The sequence below is a fragment of the Sminthopsis crassicaudata genome, chromosome 5, assembly GCF_048593235.1.
Source record: "Sminthopsis crassicaudata isolate SCR6 chromosome 5, ASM4859323v1, whole genome shotgun sequence".
Lineage (NCBI taxonomy): Eukaryota > Metazoa > Chordata > Mammalia > Dasyuromorphia > Dasyuridae > Sminthopsis > Sminthopsis crassicaudata.
In genome coordinates this window covers 236,523,569-236,549,892 of record NC_133621.1, presented here as the reverse complement: position 1 = coordinate 236,549,892, position 26,324 = coordinate 236,523,569, and positions in this window count along the sequence as shown.

The window sequence follows — 26,324 nt, the reverse complement described above, 5'->3', positions numbered from 1 at the left end:
GTGAATAAATGGAAGATTTGCTTGCACATTTACTCTTTCCACTGAAGAGGATTTTGATAAGAATCCTTTGATCCAGCTTTAAATATGAAGAAGGTAATGCATTGTGCCCAAAAAGTTCCATTGAAGCCAATTGGAGAGAACTGATATCAACAATAATATTCCAAACTATACAAGAAACAAACGGAAAACCACTCTCAATAGAACGGGGACAAGAGAAGAACAAGTAAGAAAAGGAATTATTTTTTTGAAAGGGAATAACCTGAACATTGCTTTGGACGTAACGTTTTTAGACTGAAAAGGATTGCTGTTATGAAACATTTGACCATCCTTTAAAAATAGGGAATTTAATGCATTGTGTCCCGAAAGTTCCATTAAAGCTAATTGGAGAGAACCGATATCAACAATAATATTCCAAACTATACAAGAAACAAATGGAAAACTATTCTCAGTAGAAAGGGGAATAGACAACAACGAGTAATCAAAGGAATTCTTTTTTGAAAAGGGAATAACCGGAACATTGCTTTGGATGTAAACCTTTTAGACTGAAAAGGATTGCTGTTATTAACTTTTGAGCATCATTTAAAAATAGGGAAGATAATGCATTGTGTCCCGAAAGTTCCATTGAAGAAAAGACGAGAGAACTTACATCAAGTATAAAGTTCCCAATGGCACAGGAAAGAATGGGAAACCTAGACTCAATAGAATGGGAAATAGGCACGAACAAGTATCCAAAGGAATGGATTTTTCCAAGGGAATCACTGGAAGAGTTGTGTGCCGATTCACTCTTTCCATTGAAGAGGACTTCTGATAAGAAAGCTTTGATCCAGCTTTATATATGAAGAAGGTAATGCATTGTGCCCAAAAAGTTCCATTGAAGCCAATTGCAGAGAACTGATATCAACAATAATATTCCAAACTGTACCAGAAACAAACAGAAACTTGGCTCAATAGAAAGAGGAAAAGAGAAGAACAAGTAAGAACAGGAATTATTTTTCTGAAAGGGAATAACCTGAACATTGCTTTGGATGTAACGTTTTTAGACTGAAAAGGATTGCTGTTATGAAACATGTGACCATCCTTTAAAAATAGGGAAGATAGTGCATTGTGTCCCGAAAGTTCCATTGAAGTTAATTGGAGAGAACTGATATCAAATATAATATTCCAAACTGTACCAGAAACAAATGGAAAACCACTCTCAATAGAATGTGGAATAGAGAACAGCGAGTAAGAAAAGGAATTATTTTTTGAAGAGGGAATAACCGGAACATTGCTTTGGACATAACGTTTTTAGACTGAAAAGGATTGCTGTTTTGAAACATTTGACCATCCTATAAAAATAGGGAACATAGTGCATTGTGTCCCGAAAGTTCCATTGAAGAAAATACGAGAGAATTAACATCAAGTATAAAGTTCCCAATTGCACAGGAAACAATGGGAAAACTACACTCAATACAGAGGGAAATAGAACAGAACAAATATCCAAAGAAATGGATTTTTCCCAAGGGAATAACAGGAAGATTTGTTTGCACATTTATTCTTTCCACTGAAGTGGATTTTGATAAGAATTCTTTGATCCAGCTTTAAATATGAAGAAGATAAAGCACTGTGCCAAAAAAGTTCAAATGAAGCAAATTTGAGAGAACCGCTATCAACAATAATATCCCAATCTGTACAAGAAACAAATGGAAATCTACTCTCAATAGAATGGGGAATAGAGATGAACAAGTAAGAAAAGGAATTATTTTTCAAAAAGCGAACGACCGGAACATTGATTTGGACGTAAACTTTTTCGATTGACAAGGATTGCTGTTATGAAACATTTGATCAAGCTTTAAATATAAAGAGAATAATGCACCGTGTACAGAAAGTTCCACTGAAGGAAATACGAGAGAATTAACATCAAGTACAATGTTCCCAATTGCACAGGAAACAACGTGAAAACTAGACTCAATATAGTGGGAAATAGAGTGAAACAAATATCCAAAGATATGGATTTTTCCCAAGTGAATAACTGGAAGATTTGCTTGCACATTTACTCTTTCCACTGAAGAGGATTTTGATAAGAATCCTTTGATCCAGCTTTAAATATGAAGAAGGTAATGCATTGTGCCCAAAAAGTTCCATTGAAGCCAATTGGAGAGAACTGATATCAACAATAATATTCCAAACTATACAAGAAACAAACGGAAAACCACTCTCAATAGAACGGGGACAAGAGAAGAACAAGTAACAAAAGGAATTATTTTTTTGAAAGGGAATAACCTGAATATTGCTTTGGATGTAACTTTTTTAGACTGAAAAGGATTGCTGTTATGAAACATTTGACCATCCTTTAAAAATAGGGAAGATAATGCATTGTGTCCCGAAAGTTCCATTAAAGCTAATTGGAGAGAACCGATATCAACAATAATATTCCAAACTATACAAGAAACAAATGGAAAACTATTCTCAGTAGAATGGGGAATAGACAACAACGAGTAATCAAAGGAATTCTTTTTTGAAAAGGGAATAACCGGAACATTGCTTTGGATGTAAACCTTTTAGACTGAAAAGGATTGCTGTTATTAACTTTTGAGCATCATTTAAAAATAGGGAAGATAATGCATTGGGTCCCGAAAGTTCCATTGAAGAAAAGACGAGAGAACTTACATCAAGTATAAAGTTCCCAATGGCACAGGAAAGAATGGGAAACCTAGACTCAATAGAATGAGAAATAGGCACGAACAAGTATCCAAAGGAATGGATTTTTCCAAGGGAATCACTGGAAGAGATGTTTGCCGATTCACTCTTTCCATTGAAGAGGACTTCTGATAAGAAAGCTTTGATCCAGCTTTATATATGAAGAAGGTAATGCATTGTGCCCAAAAAGTTCCATTGAAGCCAATTGGAGAGAACTGATATCAACAATAATATTCCAAACTATACAAGAAACAAACGGAAAACAACACTCAATAGAACGGGGACAAGAGAAGAACAAGTAAGAAAAGAATTATTTTTTTGAAAGGGAATAACCTGAACATTGCTTTGGACGTAACGTTTTTAGACTGAAAAGGATTGCTGTTATGAAACATTTGACCATCCTTTAAAAATAGGGAAGATAATGCATTGTGTCCCGAAAGTTCCATTAAAGCTAATTTGAGAGAACCGATATCAACAATAATATTCCAAACTATACAAGAAACAAATGGAAAACTATTCTCAGTAGAAAGGGGAATAGACAACAACGAGTAATCAAAGGAATTCTTTTTTGAAAAGGGAATAACCGGAACATTGCTTTGGATGTAAACCTTTTAGACTGAAAAGGATTGCTGTTATTAACTTTTGAGCATCATTTAAAAATAGGGAAGATAATGCATTGTGTCCCGAAAGTTCCATTGAAGAAAAGACGAGAGAACTTACATCAAGTATAAAGTTCCCAATGGCACAGGAAAGAATGGGAAACCTAGACTCAATAGAATGGGAAATAGGCACAAACAAGTATCCAAAGGAATGGATTTTTCCAAGGGAATCACTGGAAGAGTTGTGTGCCGATTCACTCTTTCCATTGAAGAGGACTTCTGATAAGAAAGCTTTGATCCAGCTTTATATATGAAGAAGGTAATGCATTGTGCCCAAAAAGTTCCATTGAAGCCAATTGCAGAGAACTGATATCAACAATAATATTCCAAACTGTACCAGAAACAAACAGAAACTTGGCTCAATAGAAAGAGGAAAAGAGAAGAACAAGTAAGAACAGGAATTATTTTTCTGAAAGGGAATAACCTGAACATTGCTTTGGATGTAACGTTTTTAGACTGAAAAGGATTGCTGTTATGAAACGTGACCATCCTTTAAAAATAGGGAAGATAGTGCATTGTGTCCCGAAAGTTCCATTGAAGTTAATTGGAGAGAACTGATATCAAATATAATATTCCAAACTGTACCAGAAACAAATGGAAAACCACTCTCAATAGAATGTGGAATAGAGAACAGCGAGTAAGAAAAGGAATTATTTTTTGAAGAGGGAATAACCGGAACATTGCTTTGGACATAACGTTTTTAGACTGAAAAGGATTGCTGTTTTGAAACATTTGACCATCCTATAAAAATAGGGAACATAGTGCATTGTGTCCCGAAAGTTCCATTGAAGAAAATACGAGAGAATTAACATCAAGTATAAAGTTCCCAATTGCACAGGAAACAATGGGAAAACTACACTCAATACAGAGGGAAATAGAACAGAACAAATATCCAAAGAAATGGATTTTTCCCAAGGGAATAACAGGAAGATTTGTTTGCACATTTATTCTTTCCACTGAAGTGGATTTTGATAAGAATTCTTTGATCCAGCTTTAAATATGAAGAGGATAAAGCACTGTGCCAAAAAAGTTCAAATGAAACAAATTTGAGAGAACCGCTATCAACAATAATATCCCAATCTGTACAAGAAACAAATGGAAATCTACTCTCAATAGAATGGGGAATAGAGATGAACAAGTAAGAAAAGGAATTATTTTTCAAAAAGCGAACGACCGGAACATTGATTTGGACGTAAACTTTTTCGATTGACAAGGATTGCTGTTATGAAACATTTGATCAAGCTTTAAATATAAAGAGAATAATGCACCGTGTACAGAAAGTTCCACTGAAGGAAATACGAGAGAATTAACATCAAGTACAATGTTCCCAATTGCACAGGAAACAACGTGAAAACTAGACTCAATATAGTGGGAAATAGAGTGAAACAAATATCCAAAGATATGGATTTTTCCCAAGTGAATAACTGGAAGATTTGCTTGCACATTTACTCTTTCCACTGAAGAGGATTTTGATAAGAATCCTTTGATCCAGCTTTAAATATGAAGAAGGTAATGCATTGTGCCCAAAAAGTTCCATTGAAGCCAATTGGAGAGAACTGATATCAACAATAATATTCCAAACTATACAAGAAACAAACGGAAAACCACTCTCAATAGAACGGGGACAAGAGAAGAACAAGTAACAAAAGGAATTATTTTTTTGAAAGGGAATAACCTGAATATTGCTTTGGATGTAACTTTTTTAGACTGAAAAGGATTGCTGTTATGAAACATTTGACCATCCTTTAAAAATAGGGAAGATAATGCATTGTGTCCCGAAAGTTCCATTAAAGCTAATTGGAGAGAACCGATATCAACAATAATATTCCAAACTATACAAGAAACAAATGGAAAACTATTCTCAGTAGAATGGGGAATAGACAACAACGAGTAATCAAAGGAATTCTTTTTTGAAAAGGGAATAACCGGAACATTGCTTTGGATGTAAACCTTTTAGACTGAAAAGGATTGCTGTTATTAACTTTTGAGCATCATTTAAAAATAGGGAAGATAATGCATTGGGTCCCGAAAGTTCCATTGAAGAAAAGACGAGAGAACTTACATCAAGTATAAAGTTCCCAATGGCACAGGAAAGAATGGGAAACCTAGACTCAATAGAATGAGAAATAGGCACGAACAAGTATCCAAAGGAATGGATTTTTCCAAGGGAATCACTGGAAGAGATGTTTGCCGATTCACTCTTTCCATTGAAGAGGACTTCTGATAAGAAAGCTTTGATCCAGCTTTATATATGAAGAAGGTAATGCATTGTGCCCAAAAAGTTCCATTGAAGCCAATTGGAGAGAACTGATATCAACAATAATATTCCAAACTATACAAGAAACAAACGGAAAACAACACTCAATAGAACGGGGACAAGAGAAGAACAAGTAAGAAAAGAATTATTTTTTTGAAAGGGAATAACCTGAACATTGCTTTGGACGTAACGTTTTTAGACTGAAAAGGATTGCTGTTATGAAACATTTGACCATCCTTTAAAAATAGGGAAGATAATGCATTGTGTCCCGAAAGTTCCATTAAAGCTAATTTGAGAGAACCGATATCAACAATAATATTCCAAACTATACAAGAAACAAATGGAAAACTATTCTCAGTAGAAAGGGGAATAGACAACAACGAGTAATCAAAGGAATTCTTTTTTGAAAAGGGAATAACCGGAACATTGCTTTGGATGTAAACCTTTTAGACTGAAAAGGATTGCTGTTATTAACTTTTGAGCATCATTTAAAAATAGGGAAGATAATGCATTGTGTCCCGAAAGTTCCATTGAAGAAAAGACGAGAGAACTTACATCAAGTATAAAGTTCCCAATGGCACAGGAAAGAATGGGAAACCTAGACTCAATAGAATGGGAAATAGGCACGAACAAGTATCCAAAGGAATGGATTTTTCCAAGGGAATCACTGGAAGAGTTGTGTGCCGATTCACTCTTTCCATTGAAGAGGACTTCTGATAAGAAAGCTTTGATCCAGCTTTATATATGAAGAAGGTAATGCATTGTGCCCAAAAAGTTCCATTGAAGCCAATTGCAGAGAACTGATATCAACAATAATATTCCAAACTGTACCAGAAACAAACGGAAACTTGGCTCAATAGAAAGAGGAAAAGAGAAGAACAAGTAAGAACAGGAATTATTTTTCTGAAAGGGAATAACCTGAACATTGCCTTGGATGTAACGTTTTTAGACTGAAAAGGATTGCTGTTTTGAAACATTTGACCATCCTTTAAAAATAGGGAAGATAGTGCATTGTGTCCCGAAAGTTCCATTGAAGTTAATTGGAGAGAACTGATATCAAAAATAATATTCCAAACTGTACCAGAAACAAATGGAAAACCACTCTCAATAGAATGTGGAATAGAGAACAGCGAGTAAGAAAAGGAATTATTTTTTGAAGAGGGAATAATCGGAACATTGCTTTGGACATAACGTTTTTAGACTGAAAAGGATTGCTGTTATGAAACATTTGACCATCCTTTAAAAATAAGGAAGATAATGCATTGTGTCCCGAAAGTTCCATTGAAGAAAATACGAGAGAATTAACATCAAGTATAAAGTTCCCAATTGCACAGGAAACAATGGGAAAACTACACTCAATACAGAGGGAAATAGAACAGAACAAATATCCAAAGAAATGGATTTTTCCCAAGGGAAAAACAGGAAGATTTGTTTGCTCATTTATTCTTTCCACTGAAGTGGATTTTGATAAGAATTCTTTGATCCAGCTTTAAATATGAGGAAGATAAAGCACTGTGCCAAAAAAGTTCAAATGAAGCAAATTTGAGAGAACTGCTATCAACAATAATATCCCAATCTGTACAAGAAACAAATGGAAATCTACTCTCAATAGAATGGGGAATAGAGATGAACAAGTAAGAAAAGGAATTATTTTTCAAAAAACGAACAACCGGAACATTGAATTGGACGTAAACTTTTTCGATTGACAAGGATTGCTGTTATGAAACATTTGATCAAGCTTTAAATATAAAGAGAATAATGCACCGTGTACAGAAAGTTCCACTGAAGGAAATACGAGAGAATTAACATCAAGTACAATGTTCCCAATTGCACAGGAAACAACGTGAAAACTAGAATCAATATAGTGGGAAATAGAGTGAAACAAATATCCAAAGATATGGATTTTTCCCAAGTGAATAACTGGAAGATTTGCTTGCACATTTACTCTTTCCACTGAAGAGGATTTTGATAAGAATCCTTTGATCCAGCTTTAAATATGAAGAAGGTAATGCATTGTGCCCAAAAAGTTCCATTGAAGCCAATTGGAGAGAACTGATATCAACAATAATATTCCAAACTATACAAGAAACAAACGGAAAACCACTCTCAATAGAACGGGGACAAGAGAAGAACAAGTAAGAAAAGGAATTATTTTTTTGAAAGGGAATAACCTGAACATTGCTTTGGACGTAACGTTTTTAGACTGAAAAGGATTGCTGTTATGAAACATTTGACCATCCTTTAAAAATAGGGAATTTAATGCATTGTGTCCCGAAAGTTCCATTAAAGCTAATTGGAGAGAACCGATATCAACAATAATATTCCAAACTATACAAGAAACAAATGGAAAACTATTCTCAGTAGAAAGGGGAATAGACAACAACGAGTAATCAAAGGAATTCTTTTTTGAAAAGGGAATAACCGGAACATTGCTTTGGATGTAAACCTTTTAGACTGAAAAGGATTGCTGTTATTAACTTTTGAGCATCATTTAAAAATAGGGAAGATAATGCATTGTGTCCCGAAAGTTCCATTGAAGAAAAGACGAGAGAACTTACATCAAGTATAAAGTTCCCAATGGCACAGGAAAGAATGGGAAACCTAGACTCAATAGAATGGGAAATAGGCACGAACAAGTATCCAAAGGAATGGATTTTTCCAAGGGAATCACTGGAAGAGTTGTGTGCCGATTCACTCTTTCCATTGAAGAGGACTTCTGATAAGAAAGCTTTGATCCAGCTTTATATATGAAGAAGGTAATGCATTGTGCCCAAAAAGTTCCATTGAAGCCAATTGCAGAGAACTGATATCAACAATAATATTCCAAACTGTACCAGAAACAAACAGAAACTTGGCTCAATAGAAAGAGGAAAAGAGAAGAACAAGTAAGAACAGGAATTATTTTTCTGAAAGGGAATAACCTGAACATTGCTTTGGATGTAACGTTTTTAGACTGAAAAGGATTGCTGTTATGAAACATGTGACCATCCTTTAAAAATAGGGAAGATAGTGCATTGTGTCCCGAAAGTTCCATTGAAGTTAATTGGAGAGAACTGATATCAAATATAATATTCCAAACTGTACCAGAAACAAATGGAAAACCACTCTCAATAGAATGTGGAATAGAGAACAGCGAGTAAGAAAAGGAATTATTTTTTGAAGAGGGAATAACCGGAACATTGCTTTGGACATAACGTTTTTAGACTGAAAAGGATTGCTGTTTTGAAACATTTGACCATCCTATAAAAATAGGGAACATAGTGCATTGTGTCCCGAAAGTTCCATTGAAGAAAATACGAGAGAATTAACATCAAGTATAAAGTTCCCAATTGCACAGGAAACAATGGGAAAACTACACTCAATACAGAGGGAAATAGAACAGAACAAATATCCAAAGAAATGGATTTTTCCCAAGGGAATAACAGGAAGATTTGTTTGCACATTTATTCTTTCCACTGAAGTGGATTTTGATAAGAATTCTTTGATCCAGCTTTAAATATGAAGAGGATAAAGCACTGTGCCAAAAAAGTTCAAATGAAACAAATTTGAGAGAACCGCTATCAACAATAATATCCCAATCTGTACAAGAAACAAATGGAAATCTACTCTCAATAGAATGGGGAATAGAGATGAACAAGTAAGAAAAGGAATTATTTTTCAAAAAGCGAACGACCGGAACATTGATTTGGACGTAAACTTTTTCGATTGACAAGGATTGCTGTTATGAAACATTTGATCAAGCTTTAAATATAAAGAGAATAATGCACCGTGTACAGAAAGTTCCACTGAAGGAAATACGAGAGAATTAACATCAAGTACAATGTTCCCAATTGCACAGGAAACAACGTGAAAACTAGACTCAATATAGTGGGAAATAGAGTGAAACAAATATCCAAAGATATGGATTTTTCCCAAGTGAATAACTGGAAGATTTGCTTGCACATTTACTCTTTCCACTGAAGAGGATTTTGATAAGAATCCTTTGATCCAGCTTTAAATATGAAGAAGGTAATGCATTGTGCCCAAAAAGTTCCATTGAAGCCAATTGGAGAGAACTGATATCAACAATAATATTCCAAACTATACAAGAAACAAACGGAAAACCACTCTCAATAGAACGGGGACAAGAGAAGAACAAGTAACAAAAGGAATTATTTTTTTGAAAGGGAATAACCTGAACATTGCTTTGGACGTAACGTTTTTAGACTGAAAAGGATTGCTGTTATGAAACATTTGACCATCCTTTAAAAATAGGGAATTTAATGCATTGTGTCCCGAAAGTTCCATTAAAGCTAATTTGAGAGAACCGATATCAACAATAATATTCCAAACTATACAAGAAACAAATGGAAAACTATTCTCAGTAGAAAGGGGAATAGACAACAACGAGTAATCAAAGGAATTCTTTTTTGAAAAGGGAATAACCGGAACATTGCTTTGGATGTAAACCTTTTAGACTGAAAAGGATTGCTGTTATTAACTTTTGAGCATCATTTAAAAATAGGGAAGATAATGCATTGTGTCCCGAAAGTTCCATTGAAGAAAAGACGAGAGAACTTACATCAAGTATAAAGTTCCCAATGGCACAGGAAAGAATGGGAAACCTAGACTCAATAGAATGGGAAATAGGCACGAACAAGTATCCAAAGGAATGGATTTTTCCAAGGGAATCACTGGAAGAGTTGTGTGCCGATTCACTCTTTCCATTGAAGAGGACTTCTGATAAGAAAGCTTTGATCCAGCTTTATATATGAAGAAGGTAATGCATTGTGCCCAAAAAGTTCCATTGAAGCCAATTGCAGAGAACTGATATCAACAATAATATTCCAAACTGTACCAGAAACAAACAGAAACTTGGCTCAATAGAAAGAGGAAAAGAGAAGAACAAGTAAGAACAGGAATTATTTTTCTGAAAGGGAATAACCTGAACATTGCTTTGGATGTAACGTTTTTAGACTGAAAAGGATTGCTGTTATGAAACATGTGACCATCCTTTAAAAATAGGGAAGATAGTGCATTGTGTCCCGAAAGTTCCATTGAAGTTAATTGGAGAGAACTGATATCAAATATAATATTCCAAACTGTACCAGAAACAAATGGAAAACCACTCTCAATAGAATGTGGAATAGAGAACAGCGAGTAAGAAAAGGAATTATTTTTTGAAGAGGGAATAACCGGAACATTGCTTTGGACATAACGTTTTTAGACTGAAAAGGATTGCTGTTTTGAAACATTTGACCATCCTATAAAAATAGGGAACATAGTGCATTGTGTCCCGAAAGTTCCATTGAAGAAAATACGAGAGAATTAACATCAAGTATAAAGTTCCCAATTGCACAGGAAACAATGGGAAAACTACACTCAATACAGAGGGAAATAGAACAGAACAAATATCCAAAGAAATGGATTTTTCCCAAGGGAATAACAGGAAGATTTGTTTGCACATTTATTCTTTCCACTGAAGTGGATTTTGATAAGAATTCTTTGATCCAGCTTTAAATATGAAGAAGATAAAGCACTGTGCCAAAAAAGTTCAAATGAAGCAAATTTGAGAGAACCGCTATCAACAATAATATCCCAATCTGTACAAGAAACAAATGGAAATCTACTCTCAATAGAATGGGGAATAGAGATGAACAAGTAAGAAAAGGAATTATTTTTCAAAAAGCGAACGACCGGAACATTGATTTGGACGTAAACTTTTTCGATTGACAAGGATTGCTGTTATGAAACATTTGATCAAGCTTTAAATATAAAGAGAATAATGCACCGTGTACAGAAAGTTCCACTGAAGGAAATACGAGAGAATTAACATCAAGTACAATGTTCCCAATTGCACAGGAAACAACGTGAAAACTAGACTCAATATAGTGGGAAATAGAGTGAAACAAATATCCAAAGATATGGATTTTTCCCAAGTGAATAACTGGAAGATTTGCTTGCACATTTACTCTTTCCACTGAAGAGGATTTTGATAAGAATCCTTTGATCCAGCTTTAAATATGAAGAAGGTAATGCATTGTGCCCAAAAAGTTCCATTGAAGCCAATTGGAGAGAACTGATATCAACAATAATATTCCAAACTATACAAGAAACAAACGGAAAACCACTCTCAATAGAACGGGGACAAGAGAAGAACAAGTAAGAAAAGGAATTATTTTTTTGAAAGGGAATAACCTGAACATTGCTTTGGACGTAACGTTTTTAGACTGAAAAGGATTGCTGTTATGAAACATTTGACCATCCTTTAAAAATAGGGAATTTAATGCATTGTGTCCCGAAAGTTCCATTAAAGCTAATTTGAGAGAACCGATATCAACAATAATATTCCAAACTATACAAGAAACAAATGGAAAACTATTCTCAGTAGAAAGGGGAATAGACAACAACGAGTAATCAAAGGAATTCTTTTTTGAAAAGGGAATAACCGGAACATTGCTTTGGATGTAAACCTTTTAGACTGAAAAGGATTGCTGTTATTAACTTTTGAGCATCATTTAAAAATAGGGAAGATAATGCATTGTGTCCCGAAAGTTCCATTGAAGAAAAGACGAGAGAACTTACATCAAGTATAAAGTTCCCAATGGCACAGGAAAGAATGGGAAACCTAGACTCAATAGAATGGGAAATAGGCACGAACAAGTATCCAAAGGAATGGATTTTTCCAAGGGAATCACTGGAAGAGTTGTGTGCCGATTCACTCTTTCCATTGAAGAGGACTTCTGATAAGAAAGCTTTGATCCAGCTTTATATATGAAGAAGGTAATGCATTGTGCCCAAAAAGTTCCATTGAAGCCAATTGCAGAGAACTGATATCAACAATAATATTCCAAACTGTACCAGAAACAAACAGAAACTTGGCTCAATAGAAAGAGGAAAAGAGAAGAACAAGTAAGAACAGGAATTATTTTTCTGAAAGGGAATAACCTGAACATTGCTTTGGATGTAACGTTTTTAGACTGAAAAGGATTGCTGTTATGAAACATGTGACCATCCTTTAAAAATAGGGAAGATAGTGCATTGTGTCCCGAAAGTTCCATTGAAGTTAATTGGAGAGAACTGATATCAAATATAATATTCCAAACTGTACCAGAAACAAATGGAAAACCACTCTCAATAGAATGTGGAATAGAGAACAGCGAGTAAGAAAAGGAATTATTTTTTGAAGAGGGAATAACCGGAACATTGCTTTGGACATAACGTTTTTAGACTGAAAAGGATTGCTGTTTTGAAACATTTGACCATCCTATAAAAATAGGGAACATAGTGCATTGTGTCCCGAAAGTTCCATTGAAGAAAATACGAGAGAATTAACATCAAGTATAAAGTTCCCAATTGCACAGGAAACAATGGGAAAACTACACTCAATACAGAGGGAAATAGAACAGAACAAATATCCAAAGAAATGGATTTTTCCCAAGGGAATAACAGGAAGATTTGTTTGCACATTTATTCTTTCCACTGAAGTGGATTTTGATAAGAATTCTTTGATCCAGCTTTAAATATGAAGAGGATAAAGCACTGTGCCAAAAAAGTTCAAATGAAACAAATTTGAGAGAACCGCTATCAACAATAATATCCCAATCTGTACAAGAAACAAATGGAAATCTACTCTCAATAGAATGGGGAATAGAGATGAACAAGTAAGAAAAGGAATTATTTTTCAAAAAGCGAACGACCGGAACATTGATTTGGACGTAAACTTTTTCGATTGACAAGGATTGCTGTTATGAAACATTTGATCAAGCTTTAAATATAAAGAGAATAATGCACCGTGTACAGAAAGTTCCACTGAAGGAAATACGAGAGAATTAACATCAAGTACAATGTTCCCAATTGCACAGGAAACAACGTGAAAACTAGACTCAATATAGTGGGAAATAGAGTGAAACAAATATCCAAAGATATGGATTTTTCCCAAGTGAATAACTGGAAGATTTGCTTGCACATTTACTCTTTCCACTGAAGAGGATTTTGATAAGAATCCTTTGATCCAGCTTTAAATATGAAGAAGGTAATGCATTGTGCCCAAAAAGTTCCATTGAAGCCAATTGGAGAGAACTGATATCAACAATAATATTCCAAACTATACAAGAAACAAACGGAAAACCACTCTCAATAGAACGGGGACAAGAGAAGAACAAGTAACAAAAGGAATTATTTTTTTGAAAGGGAATAACCTGAACATTGCTTTGGACGTAACGTTTTTAGACTGAAAAGGATTGCTGTTATGAAACATTTGACCATCCTTTAAAAATAGGGAATTTAATGCATTGTGTCCCGAAAGTTCCATTAAAGCTAATTTGAGAGAACCGATATCAACAATAATATTCCAAACTATACAAGAAACAAATGGAAAACTATTCTCAGTAGAAAGGGGAATAGACAACAACGAGTAATCAAAGGAATTCTTTTTTGAAAAGGGAATAACCGGAACATTGCTTTGGATGTAAACCTTTTAGACTGAAAAGGATTGCTGTTATTAACTTTTGAGCATCATTTAAAAATAGGGAAGATAATGCATTGTGTCCCGAAAGTTCCATTGAAGAAAAGACGAGAGAACTTACATCAAGTATAAAGTTCCCAATGGCACAGGAAAGAATGGGAAACCTAGACTCAATAGAATGGGAAATAGGCACGAACAAGTATCCAAAGGAATGGATTTTTCCAAGGGAATCACTGGAAGAGTTGTGTGCCGATTCACTCTTTCCATTGAAGAGGACTTCTGATAAGAAAGCTTTGATCCAGCTTTATATATGAAGAAGGTAATGCATTGTGCCCAAAAAGTTCCATTGAAGCCAATTGCAGAGAACTGATATCAACAATAATATTCCAAACTGTACCAGAAACAAACAGAAACTTGGCTCAATAGAAAGAGGAAAAGAGAAGAACAAGTAAGAACAGGAATTATTTTTCTGAAAGGGAATAACCTGAACATTGCTTTGGATGTAACGTTTTTAGACTGAAAAGGATTGCTGTTATGAAACATGTGACCATCCTTTAAAAATAGGGAAGATAGTGCATTGTGTCCCGAAAGTTCCATTGAAGTTAATTGGAGAGAACTGATATCAAATATAATATTCCAAACTGTACCAGAAACAAATGGAAAACCACTCTCAATAGAATGTGGAATAGAGAACAGCGAGTAAGAAAAGGAATTATTTTTTGAAGAGGGAATAACCGGAACATTGCTTTGGACATAACGTTTTTAGACTGAAAAGGATTGCTGTTTTGAAACATTTGACCATCCTATAAAAATAGGGAACATAGTGCATTGTGTCCCGAAAGTTCCATTGAAGAAAATACGAGAGAATTAACATCAAGTATAAAGTTCCCAATTGCACAGGAAACAATGGGAAAACTACACTCAATACAGAGGGAAATAGAACAGAACAAATATCCAAAGAAATGGATTTTTCCCAAGGGAATAACAGGAAGATTTGTTTGCACATTTATTCTTTCCACTGAAGTGGATTTTGATAAGAATTCTTTGATCCAGCTTTAAATATGAAGAAGATAAAGCACTGTGCCAAAAAAGTTCAAATGAAGCAAATTTGAGAGAACCGCTATCAACAATAATATCCCAATCTGTACAAGAAACAAATGGAAATCTACTCTCAATAGAATGGGGAATAGAGATGAACAAGTAAGAAAAGGAATTATTTTTCAAAAAGCGAACGACCGGAACATTGATTTGGACGTAAACTTTTTCGATTGACAAGGATTGCTGTTATGAAACATTTGATCAAGCTTTAAATATAAAGAGAATAATGCACCGTGTACAGAAAGTTCCACTGAAGGAAATACGAGAGAATTAACATCAAGTACAATGTTCCCAATTGCACAGGAAACAACGTGAAAACTAGACTCAATATAGTGGGAAATAGAGTGAAACAAATATCCAAAGATATGGATTTTTCCCAAGTGAATAACTGGAAGATTTGCTTGCACATTTACTCTTTCCACTGAAGAGGATTTTGATAAGAATCCTTTGATCCAGCTTTAAATATGAAGAAGGTAATGCATTGTGCCCAAAAAGTTCCATTGAAGCCAATTGGAGAGAACTGATATCAACAATAATATTCCAAACTATACAAGAAACAAACGGAAAACCACTCTCAATAGAACGGGGACAAGAGAAGAACAAGTAAGAAAAGGAATTATTTTTTTGAAAGGGAATAACCTGAACATTGCTTTGGACGTAACGTTTTTAGACTGAAAAGGATTGCTGTTATGAAACATTTGACCATCCTTTAAAAATAGGGAATTTAATGCATTGTGTCCCGAAAGTTCCATTAAAGCTAATTTGAGAGAACCGATATCAACAATAATATTCCAAACTATACAAGAAACAAATGGAAAACTATTCTCAGTAGAAAGGGGAATAGACAACAACGAGTAATCAAAGGAATTCTTTTTTGAAAAGGGAATAACCGGAACATTGCTTTGGATGTAAACCTTTTAGACTGAAAAGGATTGCTGTTATTAACTTTTGAGCATCATTTAAAAATAGGGAAGATAATGCATTGTGTCCCGAAAGTTCCATTGAAGAAAAGACGAGAGAACTTACATCAAGTATAAAGTTCCCAATGGCACAGGAAAGAATGGGAAACCTAGACTCAATAGAATGGGAAATAGGCACGAACAAGTATCCAAAGGAATGGATTTTTCCAAGGGAATCACTGGAAGAGTTGTGTGCCGATTCACTCTTTCCATTGAAGAGGACTTCTGATAAGAAAGCTTTGATCCAGCTTTATATATGAAGAAGGTAATGCATTGTGCCCAAAAAGTTCCATTGAAGCCAATTGCAGAGAACTGATATCAACAATAATATTCCAAACTGTACCAGAAACAAACAGAAACTTGGCTCAATAGAAAGAGGAAAAGAGAAGAACAAGTAAGAACAGGAATTATTTTTCTGAAAGGGAATAACCTGAACATTGCTTTGGATGTAACGTTTTTAGACTGAAAAGGATTGCTGTTATGAAACATGTGACCATCCTTTAAAAATAGGGAAGATAGTGCATTGTGTCCCGAAAGTTCCATTGAAGTTAATTGGAGAAACAAATGGAAAACCACTCTCAATAGAATGTGGAATAGAGAACAGCGAGTAAGAAAAGGAATATTTTTTGAAGAGGGAATAACCGGAACATTGCTTTGGACGTAACGTTTTTAGACTGAAAAGGATTGCTGTTATGAAACATTTGACCATCCTTTAAAAATAGGGAAGATAATGCATTGTGTCCCGAAAGTTCCATTAAAGCTAATTGGAGAGAACCGATATCAACAATAATATTCCAAACTATACAAGAAACAAATGGAAAACTATTCTCAGTAGAAAGGGGAATAGACAACAACGAGTAATCAAAGGAATTCTTTTTTGAAAAGGGAATAACCGGAACATTGCTTTGGATGTAAACCTTTTAGACTGAAAAGGATTGCTGTTATTAACTTTTGAGCATCATTTAAAAATAGGGAAGATAATGCATTGTGTCCCGAAAGTTCCATTGAAGAAAAGACGAGAGAACTTACATCAAGTATAAAGTTCCCAATGGCACAGGAAAGAATGGGAAACCTAGACTCAATAGAATGGGAAATAGGCACGAACAAGTATCCAAAGGAATGGATTTTTCCAAGGGAATCACTGGAAGAGTTGTGTGCCGATTCACTCTTTCCATTGAAGAGGACTTCTGATAAGAAAGCTTTGATCCAGCTTTATATATGAAGAAGGTAATGCATTGTGCCCAAAAAGTTCCATTGAAGCCAATTGCAGAGAACTGATATCAACAATAATATTCCAAACTGTACCAGAAACAAACAGAAACTTGGCTCAATAGAAAGAGGAAAAGAGAAGAACAAGTAAGAACAGGAATTATTTTTCTGAAAGGGAATAACCTGAACATTGCTTTGGATGTAACGTTTTTAGACTGAAAAGGATTGCTGTTATGAAACATGTGACCATCCTTTAAAAATAGGGAAGATAGTGCATTGTGTCCCGAAAGTTCCATTGAAGTTAATTGGAGAGAACTGATATCAAATATAATATTCCAAACTGTACCAGAAACAAATGGAAAACCACTCTCAATAGAATGTGGAATAGAGAACAGCGAGTAAGAAAAGGAATTATTTTTTGAAGAGGGAATAACCGGAACATTGCTTTGGACATAACGTTTTTAGACTGAAAAGGATTGCTGTTTTGAAACATTTGACCATCCTATAAAAATAGGGAACATAGTGCATTGTGTCCCGAAAGTTCCATTGAAGAAAATACGAGAGAATTAACATCAAGTATAAAGTTCCCAATTGCACAGGAAACAATGGGAAAACTACACTCAATACAGAGGGAAATAGAACAGAACAAATATCCAAAGAAATGGATTTTTCCCAAGGGAATAACAGGAAGATTTGTTTGCACATTTATTCTTTCCACTGAAGTGGATTTTGATAAGAATTCTTTGATCCAGCTTTAAATATGAAGAAGATAAAGCACTGTGCCAAAAAAGTTCAAATGAAGCAAATTTGAGAGAACCGCTATCAACAATAATATCCCAATCTGTACAAGAAACAAATGGAAATCTACTCTCAATAGAATGGGGAATAGAGATGAACAAGTAAGAAAAGGAATTATTTTTCAAAAAGCGAACGACCGGAACATTGATTTGGACGTAAACTTTTTCGATTGACAAGGATTGCTGTTATGAAACATTTGATCAAGCTTTAAATATAAAGAGAATAATGCACCGTGTACAGAAAGTTCCACTGAAGGAAATACGAGAGAATTAACATCAAGTACAATGTTCCCAATTGCACAGGAAACAACGTGAAAACTAGACTCAATATAGTGGGAAATAGAGTGAAACAAATATCCAAAGATATGGATTTTTCCCAAGTGAATAACTGGAAGATTTGCTTGCACATTTACTCTTTCCACTGAAGAGGATTTTGATAAGAATCCTTTGATCCAGCTTTAAATATGAAGAAGGTAATGCATTGTGCCCAAAAAGTTCCATTGAAGCCAATTGGAGAGAACTGATATCAACAATAATATTCCAAACTATACAAGAAACAAACGGAAAACCACTCTCAATAGAACGGGGACAAGAGAAGAACAAGTAAGAAAAGGAATTATTTTTTTGAAAGGGAATAACCTGAACATTGCTTTGGACGTAACGTTTTTAGACTGAAAAGGATTGCTGTTATGAAACATTTGACCATCCTTTAAAAATAGGGAATTTAATGCATTGTGTCCCGAAAGTTCCATTAAAGCTAATTTGAGAGAACCGATATCAACAATAATATTCCAAACTATACAAGAAACAAATGGAAAACTATTCTCAGTAGAAAGGGGAATAGACAACAACGAGTAATCAAAGGAATTCTTTTTTGAAAAGGGAATAACCGGAACATTGCTTTGGATGTAAACCTTTTAGACTGAAAAGGATTGCTGTTATTAACTTTTGAGCATCATTTAAAAATAGGGAAGATAATGCATTGTGTCCCGAAAGTTCCATTGAAGAAAAGACGAGAGAACTTACATCAAGTATAAAGTTCCCAATGGCACAGGAAAGAATGGGAAACCTAGACTCAATAGAATGGGAAATAGGCACGAACAAGTATCCAAAGGAATGGATTTTTCCAAGGGAATCACTGGAAGAGTTGTGTGCCGATTCACTCTTTCCATTGAAGAGGACTTCTGATAAGAAAGCTTTGATCCAGCTTTATATATGAAGAAGGTAATGCATTGTGCCCAAAAAGTTCCATTGAAGCCAATTGCAGAGAACTGATATCAACAATAATATTCCAAACTGTACCAGAAACAAACAGAAACTTGGCTCAATAGAAAGAGGAAAAGAGAAGAACAAGTAAGAACAGGAATTATTTTTCTGAAAGGGAATAACCTGAACATTGCTTTGGATGTAACGTTTTTAGACTGAAAAGGATTGCTGTTATGAAACATGTGACCATCCTTTAAAAATAGGGAAGATAGTGCATTGTGTCCCGAAAGTTCCATTGAAGTTAATTGGAGAGAACTGATATCAAATATAATATTCCAAACTGTACCAGAAACAAATGGAAAACCACTCTCAATAGAATGTGGAATAGAGAACAGCGAGTAAGAAAAGGAATTATTTTTTGAAGAGGGAATAACCGGAACATTGCTTTGGACATAACGTTTTTAGACTGAAAAGGATTGCTGTTTTGAAACATTTGACCATCCTATAAAAATAGGGAACATAGTGCATTGTGTCCCGAAAGTTCCATTGAAGAAAATACGAGAGAATTAACATCAAGTATAAAGTTCCCAATTGCACAGGAAACAATGGGAAAACTACACTCAATACAGAGGGAAATAGAACAGAACAAATATCCAAAGAAATGGATTTTTCCCAAGGGAATAACAGGAAGATTTGTTTGCACATTTATTCTTTCCACTGAAGTGGATTTTGATAAGAATTCTTTGATCCAGCTTTAAATATGAAGAGGATAAAGCACTGTGCCAAAAAAGTTCAAATGAAACAAATTTGAGAGAACCGCTATCAACAATAATATCCCAATCTGTACAAGAAACAAATGGAAATCTACTCTCAATAGAATGGGGAATAGAGATGAACAAGTAAGAAAAGGAATTATTTTTCAAAAAGCGAACGACCGGAACATTGATTTGGACGTAAACTTTTTCGATTGACAAGGATTGCTGTTATGAAACATTTGATCAAGCTTTAAATATAAAGAGAATAATGCACCGTGTACAGAAAGTTCCACTGAAGGAAATACGAGAGAATTAACATCAAGTACAATGTTCCCAATTGCACAGGAAACAACGTGAAAACTAGACTCAATATAGTGGGAAATAGAGTGAAACAAATATCCAAAGATATGGATTTTTCCCAAGTGAATAACTGGAAGATTTGCTTGCACATTTACTCTTTCCACTGAAGAGGATTTTGATAAGAATCCTTTGATCCAGCTTTAAATATGAAGAAGGTAATGCATTGTGCCCAAAAAGTTCCATTGAAGCCAATTGGAGAGAACTGATATCAACAATAATATTCCAAACTATACAAGAAACAAACGGAAAACCACTCTCAATAGAACGGGGACAAGAGAAGAACAAGTAACAAAAGGAATTATTTTTTTGAAAGGGAATAACCTGAACATTGCTTTGGACGTAACGTTTTTAGACTGAAAAGGATTGCTGTTATGAAACATTTGACCATCCTTTAAAAATAGGGAATTTAATGCATTGTGTCCCGAAAGTTCCATTAAAGCTAATTTGAGAGAACCGATATCAACAATAATATTCCAAACTATACAAGAAACAAATGGAAAACTATTCTCAGTAGAAAGGGGAATAGACAACAACGAGTAATCAAAGGAATTCTTTTTTGAAAAGGGAATAACCGGAACATTGCTTTGGATGTAAACCTTTTAGACTGAAAAGGATTGCTGTTATTAACTTTTGAGCATCATTTAAAAATAGGGAAGATAATGCATTGTGTCCCGAAAGTTCCATTGAAGAAAAGACGAGAGAACTTACATCAAGTATAAAGTTCCCAATGGCACAGGAAAGAATGGGAAACCTAGACTCAATAGAATGGGAAATAGGCACGAACAAGTATCCAAAGGAATGGATTTTTCCAAGGGAATCACTGGAAGAGTTGTGTGCCGATTCACTCTTTCCATTGAAGAGGACTTCTGATAAGAAAGCTTTGATCCAGCTTTATATATGAAGAAGGTAATGCATTGTGCCCAAAAAGTTCCATTGAAGCCAATTGCAGAGAACTGATATCAACAATAATATTCCAAACTGTACCAGAAACAAACAGAAACTTGGCTCAATAGAAAGAGGAAAAGAGAAGAACAAGTAAGAACAGGAATTATTTTTCTGAAAGGGAATAACCTGAACATTGCTTTGGATGTAACGTTTTTAGACTGAAAAGGATTGCTGTTATGAAACATGTGACCATCCTTTAAAAATAGGGAAGATAGTGCATTGTGTCCCGAAAGTTCCATTGAAGTTAATTGGAGAGAACTGATATCAAATATAATATTCCAAACTGTACCAGAAACAAATGGAAAACCACTCTCAATAGAATGTGGAATAGAGAACAGCGAGTAAGAAAAGGAATTATTTTTTGAAGAGGGAATAACCGGAACATTGCTTTGGACATAACGTTTTTAGACTGAAAAGGATTGCTGTTTTGAAACATTTGACCATCCTATAAAAATAGGGAACATAGTGCATTGTGTCCCGAAAGTTCCATTGAAGAAAATACGAGAGAATTAACATCAAGTATAAAGTTCCCAATTGCACAGGAAACAATGGGAAAACTACACTCAATACAGAGGGAAATAGAACAGAACAAATATCCAAAGAAATGGATTTTTCCCAAGGGAATAACAGGAAGATTTGTTTGCACATTTATTCTTTCCACTGAAGTGGATTTTGATAAGAATTCTTTGATCCAGCTTTAAATATGAAGAAGATAAAGCACTGTGCCAAAAAAGTTCAAATGAAGCAAATTTGAGAGAACCGCTATCAACAATAATATCCCAATCTGTACAAGAAACAAATGGAAATCTACTCTCAATAGAATGGGGAATAGAGATGAACAAGTAAGAAAAGGAATTATTTTTCAAAAAGCGAACGACCGGAACATTGATTTGGACGTAAACTTTTTCGATTGACAAGGATTGCTGTTATGAAACATTTGATCAAGCTTTAAATATAAAGAGAATAATGCACCGTGTACAGAAAGTTCCACTGAAGGAAATACGAGAGAATTAACATCAAGTACAATGTTCCCAATTGCACAGGAAACAACGTGAAAACTAGACTCAATATAGTGGGAAATAGAGTGAAACAAATATCCAAAGATATGGATTTTTCCCAAGTGAATAACTGGAAGATTTGCTTGCACATTTACTCTTTCCACTGAAGAGGATTTTGATAAGAATCCTTTGATCCAGCTTTAAATATGAAGAAGGTAATGCATTGTGCCCAAAAAGTTCCATTGAAGCCAATTGGAGAGAACTGATATCAACAATAATATTCCAAACTATACAAGAAACAAACGGAAAACCACTCTCAATAGAACGGGGACAAGAGAAGAACAAGTAAGAAAAGGAATTATTTTTTTGAAAGGGAATAACCTGAACATTGCTTTGGACGTAACGTTTTTAGACTGAAAAGGATTGCTGTTATGAAACATTTGACCATCCTTTAAAAATAGGGAATTTAATGCATTGTGTCCCGAAAGTTCCATTAAAGCTAATTTGAGAGAACCGATATCAACAATAATATTCCAAACTATACAAGAAACAAATGGAAAACTATTCTCAGTAGAAAGGGGAATAGACAACAACGAGTAATCAAAGGAATTCTTTTTTGAAAAGGGAATAACCGGAACATTGCTTTGGATGTAAACCTTTTAGACTGAAAAGGATTGCTGTTATTAACTTTTGAGCATCATTTAAAAATAGGGAAGATAATGCATTGTGTCCCGAAAGTTCCATTGAAGAAAAGACGAGAGAACTTACATCAAGTATAAAGTTCCCAATGGCACAGGAAAGAATGGGAAACCTAGACTCAATAGAATGGGAAATAGGCACGAACAAGTATCCAAAGGAATGGATTTTTCCAAGGGAATCACTGGAAGAGTTGTGTGCCGATTCACTCTTTCCATTGAAGAGGACTTCTGATAAGAAAGCTTTGATCCAGCTTTATATATGAAGAAGGTAATGCATTGTGCCCAAAAAGTTCCATTGAAGCCAATTGCAGAGAACTGATATCAACAATAATATTCCAAACTGTACCAGAAACAAACAGAAACTTGGCTCAATAGAAAGAGGAAAAGAGAAGAACAAGTAAGAACAGGAATTATTTTTCTGAAAGGGAATAACCTGAACATTGCTTTGGATGTAACGTTTTTAGACTGAAAAGGATTGCTGTTATGAAACATGTGACCATCCTTTAAAAATAGGGAAGATAGTGCATTGTGTCCCGAAAGTTCCATTGAAGTTAATTGGAGAGAACTGATATCAAATATAATATTCCAAACTGTACCAGAAACAAATGGAAAACCACTCTCAATAGAATGTGGAATAGAGAACAGCGAGTAAGAAAAGGAATTATTTTTTGAAGAGGGAATAACCGGAACATTGCTTTGGACATAACGTTTTTAGACTGAAAAGGATTGCTGTTTTGAAACATTTGACCATCCTATAAAAATAGGGAACATAGTGCATTGTGTCCCGAAAGTTCCATTGAAGAAAATACGAGAGAATTAACATCAAGTATAAAGTTCCCAATTGCACAGGAAACAATGGGAAAACTACACTCAATACAGAGGGAAATAGAACAGAACAAATATCCAAAGAAATGGATTTTTCCCAAGGGAATAACAGGAAGATTTGTTTGCACATTTATTCTTTCCACTGAAGTGGATTTTGATAAGAATTCTTTGATCCAGCTTTAAATATGAAGAAGATAAAGCACTGTGCCAAAAAAGTTCAAATGAAGCAAATTTGAGAGAACCGCTATCAACAATAATATCCCAATCTGTACAAGAAACAAATGGAAATCTACTCTCAATAGAATGGGGAATAGAGATGAACAAGTAAGAAAAGGAATTATTTTTCAAAAAGCGAACGACCGGAACATTGATTTGGACGTAAACTTTTTCGATTGACAAGGATTGCTGTTATGAAACATTTGATCAAGCTTTAAATATAAAGAGAATAATGCACCGTGTACAGAAAGTTCCACTGAAGGAAATACGAGAGAATTAACATCAAGTACAATGTTCCCAATTGCACAGGAAACAACGTGAAAACTAGACTCAATATAGTGGGAAATAGAGTGAAACAAATATCCAAAGATATGGATTTTTCCCAAGTGAATAACTGGAAGATTTGCTTGCACATTTACTCTTTCCACTGAAGAGGATTTTGATAAGAATCCTTTGATCCAGCTTTAAATATGAAGAAGGTAATGCATTGTGCCCAAAAAGTTCCATTGAAGCCAATTGGAGAGAACTGATATCAACAATAATATTCCAAACTATACAAGAAACAAACGGAAAACCACTCTCAATAGAACGGGGACAAGAGAAGAACAAGTAACAAAAGGAATTTTTTTTTGAAAGGGAATAACCTGAATATTGCTTTGGATGTAACTTTTTTAGACTGAAAAGGATTGCTGTTATGAAACATTTGACCATCCTTTAAAAATAGGGAAGATAATGCATTGTGTCCCGAAAGTTCCATTAAAGCTAATTGGAGAGAACCGATATCAACAATAATATTCCAAACTATACAAGAAACAAATGGAAAACTATTCTCAGTAGAATGGGGAATAGACAACAACGAGTAATCAAAGGAATTCTTTTTTGAAAAGGGAATAACCGGAACATTGCTTTGGATGTAAACCTTTTAGACTGAAAAGGATTGCTGTTATTAACTTTTGAGCATCATTTAAAAATAGGGAAGATAATGCATTGGGTCCCGAAAGTTCCATTGAAGAAAAGACGAGAGAACTTACATCAAGTATAAAGTTCCCAATGGCACAGGAAAGAATGGGAAACCTAGACTCAATAGAATGAGAAATAGGCACGAACAAGTATCCAAAGGAATGGATTTTTCCAAGGGAATCACTGGAAGAGATGTTTGCCGATTCACTCTTTCCATTGAAGAGGACTTCTGATAAGAAAGCTTTGATCCAGCTTTATATATGAAGAAGGTAATGCATTGTGCCCAAAAAGTTCCATTGAAGCCAATTGGAGAGAACTGATATCAACAATAATATTCCAAACTATACAAGAAACAAACGGAAAACAACACTCAATAGAACGGGGACAAGAGAAGAACAAGTAAGAAAAGAATTATTTTTTTGAAAGGGAATAACCTGAACATTGCTTTGGACGTAACGTTTTTAGACTGAAAAGGATTGCTGTTATGAAACATTTGACCATCCTTTAAAAATAGGGAATTTAATGCATTGTGTCCCGAAAGTTCCATTAAAGCTAATTTGAGAGAACCGATATCAACAATAATATTCAAACTATACAAGAAACAAATGGAAAACTATTCTCAGTAGAAAGGGGAATAGACAACAACGAGTAATCAAAGGAATTCTTTTTTGAAAAGGGAATAACCGGAACATTGCTTTGGATGTAAACCTTTTAGACTGAAAAGGATTGCTGTTATTAACTTTTGAGCATCATTTAAAAATAGGGAAGATAATGCATTGTGTCCCGAAAGTTCCATTGAAGAAAAGACGAGAGAACTTACATCAAGTATAAAGTTCCCAATGGCACAGGAAAGAATGGGAAACCTAGACTCAATAGAATGGGAAATAGGCACGAACAAGTATCCAAAGGAATGGATTTTTCCAAGGGAATCACTGGAAGAGTTGTGTGCCGATTCACTCTTTCCATTGAAGAGGACTTCTGATAAGAAAGCTTTGATCCAGCTTTATATATGAAGAAGGTAATGCATTGTGCCCAAAAAGTTCCATTGAAGCCAATTGCAGAGAACTGATATCAACAATAATATTCCAAACTGTACCAGAAACAAACAGAAACTTGGCTCAATAGAAAGAGGAAAAGAGAAGAACAAGTAAGAACAGGAATTATTTTTCTGAAAGGGAATAACCTGAACATTGCTTTGGATGTAACGTTTTTAGACTGAAAAGGATTGCTGTTATGAAACGTGACCATCCTTTAAAA